The sequence below is a fragment of the Oncorhynchus nerka genome, unplaced genomic scaffold (assembly GCF_034236695.1).
Source record: "Oncorhynchus nerka isolate Pitt River unplaced genomic scaffold, Oner_Uvic_2.0 unplaced_scaffold_6199, whole genome shotgun sequence".
NCBI lineage: Eukaryota > Metazoa > Chordata > Actinopteri > Salmoniformes > Salmonidae > Oncorhynchus > Oncorhynchus nerka.
The window spans coordinates 1-8,295 of record NW_027035115.1 but is presented as its reverse complement, the minus strand read 5'-3'; the positions used below and the strand labels follow the sequence as shown (position 1 = coordinate 8,295).

Sequence of the window (8,295 nt, the reverse complement as noted above, 5' to 3'; positions counted from 1 at the left end):
TCACTCAGACAGGCGCCACTACTACAATATAAAACCGCTTCACTCAGACAGGCGCCACTACTACAATATAAACCGCTTTCACCAGACAGGCGCCACTACTACAATATAAAACCGCCACCAGACAGGCGCCACTACTACAATATAAAAACCGCTCACCAGACAGGCGCCACTACTACAATATAAAACCGCCCACTCAGACAGGGCGCCACTACTACAATATAAAACCGTCACTCAGACAGGCGCCACTACTACAATATAAAACCGCTCACTCAGACAGGCGCCACTACTACAATATAAAAACCGCCTCACTCAGACAGGCGCCACTACTACAATATAAAACCAGACAGGCGCCATCACTCAGACAGGCGCCACTACTACAATATAAAAACCGCCTCACTCAGACAGGCGCCACTACTACAATATAAAACCGCTCACCAGACAGGCGCCACTACTACAATATAAACCGCTCACCAAATAATAAAAACAGCTTGAAAAAGTAGTGGAATGTTTTTTTATTTTTTATATACCTTTATTTAACTACGTAAGTCAGTTAAGAACAAATGATTATTTTCACGACTGCCTAGGAACAGCCTTGTTCAGGGGCAGAAATGACAGATTTGTACCGTGTCAGCTCCCTTTCAGTTACTAGTTCAACGCCTAACCACTAGGCCACGCTGTCGCCCAATTAGTGTTTAGTGTGATTAGATAAGTGCGGCGTGTGTGAAGATTCCAATACTTAACTTGTATTCAGTACAAATCACATTATTATGGAGGCACCTCTTAAGAGTATGAATCAGGCTGTTTGAGAAGGTTTGAATCCTAAGCAACCTGCATGTACAATAGACCAACATAGCTACTGTAGTAGGTCAAAGTTGTGTGCTGGAAAATCTTGGTAGAGACTGGGTGGAATAACATTGTGGGGCTTGTGAATTTCTTCTTCAGACCAATGCTTGCTTCTCACTTAATTATACTTATAGCCTTAGCTAGCCATCAGTGCTTGGTCTTTTATCACTTTACCCTCATCTAGCTAAGCCCAGAACCTCCATGCCCTCAGGTGGAACTGCATCGTGACAACCCAAGGACCCCTACCCATGGCCGGTCACTCCTCTTCCGTCATAGGGAGCGGCCATGGTGTTTGAGTGGTCGCTAGGGCCCGCCAAATGTATGTCATTACTTTGAGGAGCTTTTACCTTTGAGTTTTCTGCATATTTTACTATGTTGTGCCAAACCAGACATTACAATGGAACAACCTGACACATCAGTTAAAACTTAAAATAAATACAGTTGTGGTGTAGCGAGACCATGTTCAAAGGTTGTAATGAATGTCTTGAAAGTAAAGGGAAATCATGTCATTAAACTGTTTTTTTTTCAATGTTGATATTTGTCAGAATCTGTCAAGGTGTGCTTTTGGCTCACTGTGTCCCCCTGCTCTCCACTGGTCCCTAACAGGAGTAACGAGGTGGGGTTCTGGATCTGGAGCAGTGGTCCTGGTCCAAGCCCACCATCTCCGGGCCCTCCCCACACCCACGAGGAGGCCAGTCTCAGGTCAGGATGATGTTTTTTCCTTCACACCTTCTCCCTCAATACCTCCATCACCCTTACATATCTCAATTCCTGCATTTCCACCACACACCCTCCATATCCCATCATGCACTATTTCAGATTAGTTAGTAAATACACTGCCATTCAAACGTTTGGGGTCAGTTATAAATGTCCTTGTTTTTGAAAGAAAAAGCACATTTGTGTTCTTCATAATATCAAATTTATCCAAAATACATTGTAGACGAAATTGCAGTTTCTTTTTCTTTTTATGGAATATCTACAGAGGCCCATTATCAGCAACCATCACTCCTGTGTTCCAATGGCACGTTGTTAGCTAATCCAAGTTTGTAATTTTAAAAGGCTAATTGATTATTAGAAAACCCTTTTGCAATTATGTTAACACAGCTGAAAACTGTAGGTCTGATTAAAGAAGCTATAAAACTGACCTTCAGACTAGTTTAGTATCTGGAGCATCAGCATTTGTGGGTTCGATTATAGGCTCAAATGGCCAGAAACAAAGAACTTTCTTCTGAAACTCATCAGTCTATTCTTGTTCTGCGAAATTAAGGCTATTCCATGTGAAATTGCCAAGAAATGAAGATCTCGTATAACCGATGTGTACTACCAGCTAAACTGTCTCTAACCAGAATAGAAAGAGTGGGAGGCCCCGGTGCACAACTGAGCAAGAGACAAGTACATTGGTGTCTAGTTTGAGAAAATGCCTCACAAGTCCTAAACTGGCAGCTTCATTAAATAGTACCCAAAACACCAGTCTCAATGTCAACTGTGAAGAGGCTTAATTCCGGGATGCTGGGCCTTCTGGGCAGAGTTGCAAAGAAAAGCCAGTATCTCAGACTGGCCAATAAAAATAAACGTTTAAAATGGGCAAAAGAACAGACACTGGACAGAGGAATTGCCTAGAAGGCCAGCATCCCAGAGTCGGCTCTTCACTGTTGATGTTGAAACTGGTGTTTTCTGAAGGAAGTAGTACACAGCATTGTACGAGATTCTTCAGTTTCTTGGCAATTTCGCATGGAATAGCCTTCATTTCTCAGAACAAGAATAGACTGACGAGTTTAAGAAAGTTCTTGTTTCTGGTCATTTTGAGCCTGTAATCGAACCCAGAAATGCTGATGCTCCAGATACTCAACTAGTTTAAAGAAGGCCACTTTTATTGCTTCTTTAATCAGAACAACAGTTTCAGCTGTGCTAACATCAATGCAAAAGGGTTTTCTAATGATCAATTAGCCTTTAAAATTATACATTTGATTAGCTAACACAATGTTTAATTGGAACACAGGAGTGATGGTTGCTGATAATGGGCTTGTACGCCAACGTAGGGATATTCCATTAAAATCAGCCGTTTCCGGCTACAATGGTCATTTACAACATGAACGATGTCTGCACTGTATTTTGATCAATTTGATGTTATTTTAATGGACAAAATGTGCTTAAAAAAAAAACAAGGACATTTCTAATTGACCTCAAACTTTGAAAGGGATCTGTCTGTGTTTTACAGGAATACAAGTTACCTTTTGTGGCTCACGTAAAGATGGTTATCTACATGTTTTAAATGTATTTTCTCCCTCTCCCTCACAGATTGTGATTGACAACAAGACTCTTCTTATTCTGGGAGGGGCTGTGGAGGCCCTAATGCAGTGAGAGCCTATGTTCTCTAATGAGGCATTATTATTGTCCATGCATAAAAAGCTCTGCCCTCTTGTTTTGCTGTTTGTGATTCTGCACCTCCCTTCTCTCTCATGTCCCTGCTAGCTGCTGAAAGATGCCTGGCCCTGCACATGGGTGCCCCACCCTGGACATGGCAGCAGCTGAGGGTGGAGAACGACGACCATGGAGCCCCAGAACTGTGGGTGCCACCCTGCTTGCAGGGTATGGCTATGTCTCTGTCATCTATCCCCTGTCTCACCGCACTAAACACTGTTGGGATATTGTTTTGTAGGTTTACTTCATCTCAACTTCCTTCATTGTTTTCTGTCGTCCATCCCACGCTCTCTCCAGGTTGGACAGTGTGTGGTGGTGTTCTCCAGGCTCCGCCTGGCCGTGCGCCACTCAGCCCCAGCCTGAACTCCGGCCCTCCCCATCAGTGCCCTCCTGGCCCCCTGGGCCCAGAGCTCCCCTCGCCTGCGCCTCCCAGTCCCTTTAGGAGGCGCGCCGGGCCGCCCCTGGGGGCTGTTGAGGCCCCTGTGTGAACGTCGCTGGGGGATGACTGAGACCACGTCCCTCGGCCAGAGGGGGTGCCAGAGAGGGTAGCCCCTGCTCCTCCTCAACAGCCATCCCTCCCCAGGGCCTGACAGCCCGCCTCTGCCCTCCTCCATCCTCTACTCAACGGCTCATCCCCCTCTCCCGACCAGCCCTGCCCAGGATGCCTCCCGCCCCTCTCGCCCTGTCTCCTCGGACTACGGCTGGGGGAGTCTCCCCCCCAGCCACCCACCCCTTTCTGAGGTACCCAGCACTAACGGCGGCACACGCTCCACCTGCCCCTGGCTCCCCACGCACCCCCGGGGCCGTGTCCCCCGCAGCCCTGAGACGAGGCCTGGAGGCTGTCAAAACTCCTGTCCTCTTCATCCTCCTCAAACCCCTTGTCCCAAAGGAGCTGCTTCAGGGAGGAAGTGGGGAGGAGTGGCTTCAGCAGGAACATCCCCCTTTCCAGCCCGCCAGGCTGCTGCTGCCGGTCTGGATGGACACTCCATCCCGCCTATCGCACGGCGGCTTGGTCACCACCCGCCCCAGAGCCTGAACGTGCAAGTGCCCCCTGTACCAGTCGCCAATTGCAAGCCCATGCAGATGTGTATGTCCTGGACGTGTCCCGAGCCAAAGCAGCCGGTCTCGTCTCCTGGAGGGTTTACGGAACGGCACCCCCCTGCCGTCACAGGCCCCCCCGAGACCAGCCTCTCACACAGTGGTCCAGGGTAGGGGCTAGCTCATCATATTCGGGGGCTTGATGGACAAGAAGCAGAACGTGAAGTACTGGCCCTAAAACCAACGCCTTGTACTTTGCTGCCAAGAGGTAATGCAGCGATGGATGGGTTTGTGAGTGACGCCAAAGTGTTTGCTAGGTAACGGACGATCAAGCCATCCTAACCCATACAAGGAAGTCAAACAAGGCCTTTTCCTCACCGCTGAGGATCGTGGGAAAAGAATGTGTCACACTAATTCTGACGTTCCTCTCCCTCTCACACTAACTTCTCCTCTGCCCCCATCTTCCTATCACATAACTTAAAAGAAAATAACATTTCAGACAGTACATTTAATAAGACACTTGAGGATGTTGTTGCTATAATGGTGACTGTTGGATGAATGGGCATCCTGACCTCCCAACGTGTGTGTGTGTGTGTGAGACAAAGGTTGGTCAAATGGCCTGAGTGGACAGCAGTTAATCCCAAAATATGTAGACAGTTTCTTTTCCTCTTGGTCGCCCGCTTGAACTTACTGAAAGAAAAGAAAATGGAACGAGCCTTGCGCTTGCTTACGAGGGGCGCAACAGTGGACAACGACTACCTTGCTTTTTTTTAAATCACTCTTTCAGCCTGCATTGTTTACATTGGAAACTGTGAGTGTGTGTAATAGCATGATGTTGTGTGTGTGGTGTAAATGCATGTTGATGGTTGTTTAGGGGGGGCTCGGAGGTTGCTGCAGTGTACTGTAAGCATAAGAAAACAATAAAGGCCTCCATGTCTTAACTGTCAGGTTGTGTTTTATGTATTGTTTATTGTTAACTGAGGTTCCAGGTCTAAATCCTGCATTTATTGTAAGAATGAAAACCACCTCACAGCTTTTGTACATGATTGCACTCCTGCTCTTTTCACAATCTATACACCAATGATCTGATTGTGATGACATCACCTGTGTTGAAAATAGTGGTGAGAGTTATCACAAATAGCCTAGCACACAGTGCTCATAAAATGATCTTGATTTTTATCTTTGCACTAGAGGTGTAGTTCTTCCTGGAGACATTAATCAACCTTCAGTGGAGCGGCTGGTTGATTTGTGTCCTGAAAGTATTTTGATTCTGGGCCATCACATATTTGGCCAACATCTTACAAAATAAAGGTTACAAATAAAATAAACCTTTAGACTTGAGGTTGTTTGTAGGGTGCCAGGTAGGTTCTACCTACCAGAGAAAATATTGAGTTCTCCTTTCTTGTTTGGGAGGAAATGAGTCCCATCTGATCCGTCAAGTCTACACCAATACAGTGACTCATAAAAGTCGGTATGGACATACTTTTCATAAACCTTTACAACATTGAAATAACTTAAACTTCTGGTTCTTTTTGCATTACTAAATAAACCATCACAGAACTGTGAGCTTCCTGGTTCCTCAAGAAACACCTGTACCTCTGGCCTAAGAGTCTAGCCCGGTAACCGAGTAGAGTGAAATACACGTGACCTCAGTATTGCAATTGTCCTTTCATAAAGTGATGGGTAAACCTGGTCTCATTAATGCAATCAGATTGCACAACCTCTACCACACACACAATAAAGAGTGTCACATCTCTGTAGTCTTCTACTACAACTTAAATCATCACGGTATACATCACACCAAAACAAATCTGAATAATTACATGCAAAAAGTTGTGGTCATTAGATAATCCAATTCGCCAACAAATCTCCGTAATTAAAAGGCCACAAGAAACAGCACTGACGATTAGTAGTCAAACAATAGACATAAGTAGACTCTACATACCATACTGTACACACTTTTTTTACTACAAACAAAATAAACTGTCTCTTAACGAACTCCAAGCTGAGGGTAGAACATTTCCTCTCTCGCCACTGTCACAACCCCACTGCGCAGCTGATGCTGGCTATTTAACAGGGAATTAAAGGGGAAGCGCCTATTGGAAGGAGAAGCACTGAGACGGTTCAGACAAATTCAGGGCGGTCAACAACGACTGACAGAAGCAACTCTGGATCAATTTTCTGATATTCAGGCCCAAAACAAAGGATGGGATGTTCTGATGGTACACTATTGATACTGCACTAGCTAAAGTCTAGGCTCTCTAGTGGCCCCTGCGGTTATAGCCAAATCAAATGAATGGGTATGGGAAACACGACAAACTAACACGTTGGCATTAAAAGAGTAATTTTGAAACAAAAGCTATGTTCTAAAAGAGACAGCTTGATTACAGTACAATGACTGCTAAATCATCTATTGCAGCATTTCCCAATTGTCAAGGTCATTCCCACATGAAAAAATGCTCGATCATGTGTAGCACTTACTATAGAATGTTTTAGTATACTGTAGAATACTATAGTAAATACTACAGTATTATCCAAAGAAACGATTGTAAATATTACAGTAATGTCTGCAAAAACACTACACTTTTTTAGCTATAGTAAATACTGCAGTATTTAATTTGAATATACCCTGCCCATTCCCTCCCCATATCCCAATTTGTGCCACCCATAAGTGAGAAACCTACATGCCACATGTATAGATAATGTGTCCCATACAGGTTATAGAAAATAAACATTGTCAATAGAGAAATACAGAAAACAATATAAACCAGAAATCCAACATCAGTAGACCATCCCCTCACCCGCTCTGTTACTATTGAAGAAATGAAGAATAATTTGAAAAATTGAAAAACAAAGCACCAGGGGAAGACAACATTGACAGCACATTCATCAAACAAGCACCTGATGAATACCTGCACCTCCTTTCTAACCTCTTCACCACATCTCATGGAAGGCTATTTTCCCGTACCTTGGAATTCTGCAGTTGTCACAATGATTCACAAACCTGGAAAAGATCCATACAACTGTCACAAGTTATAGACCAATCAGCCTCCTCAGTCATGTCGGGAAGCTGTGTGAGTACTCACCCAAAGACTGAGCGGCCACACTGAGGAAATGGGCCTCCTTGGAATCCACCGAGCTGGCTTTAAAAAAACAAGATCAACTACCAATAACATTCTAAGACTATATAAAAATATATATTTTTTTACAAAATACAAAAGTACAAAAAATGTGTGTGTATATAAAAGTGTGTGTATATAGGTGGATGCATTCCTTAGCCCCAGCCCCAGCCCCCTCTCCCGGCACACGGCTGTCAACTGTAATTTTAATGAAGTTGCTTTTAAACACAAACTTATGTCAGGAAAGGAAAAATAGAGTAACTAATCTATGCCTGTTCTAATAAAACCTTAGTGCACTTAGACTCGGGGGATGCTTTGCTTGACCACACCCTCCTTCCTTGCTCCTGGTCTGCCCTGCCTCTTCCACCAAATCTTTTGTTTTTAATGTACAGAAAAGAGCAGAAGCTCTGAGCTGCCCAATCAGGTCTATTGCCTATTGTCGTTGTAGAAAAGAGCAGACGCTGTCAACTATTGTTCAGGCCCCAGTCCTACCTCACTTACTATTTTAGTATTTCTCCAGTAGGTTTCCCTCAAGGAGAAAGACTCCACTTTATTTCAATGATAATAAAACAGAAACACTATAGTAAATACTACAGTAATGTCTGCAAACAAACTACAGTAAATACTACAGTCTGCAATAACATGACGGAAAATACTACAGTGTACTACAGTCTGCAAAAACCTTACAGTAAATACTACGGTATACTACAGTCTGCAAAAGGACCATTAATTACTATAGTATATACTACAGTTTTCCTTTACTGCAGTACTTATACTATAGTTTACTGTAAATACTACAGTATTCACTGTAGTGTTTTTGCGGACTTTAGTTTGGAAAAACACTACAGTGAATACTACAGTAAAGTCAGTAAAA

General features: G+C 44.0%; 1 pseudogene; it reads left to right on the top strand.

Moving 5' to 3' along the window:
- Nucleotides 1–1,054: 1,054 nt before the first annotated feature.
- Nucleotides 1,055–4,649, top strand: LOC135566279 (F-box only protein 42-like; annotated as a pseudogene).
- The last annotated feature ends 3,646 nt before the right edge of the window (nt 4,650–8,295 follow it).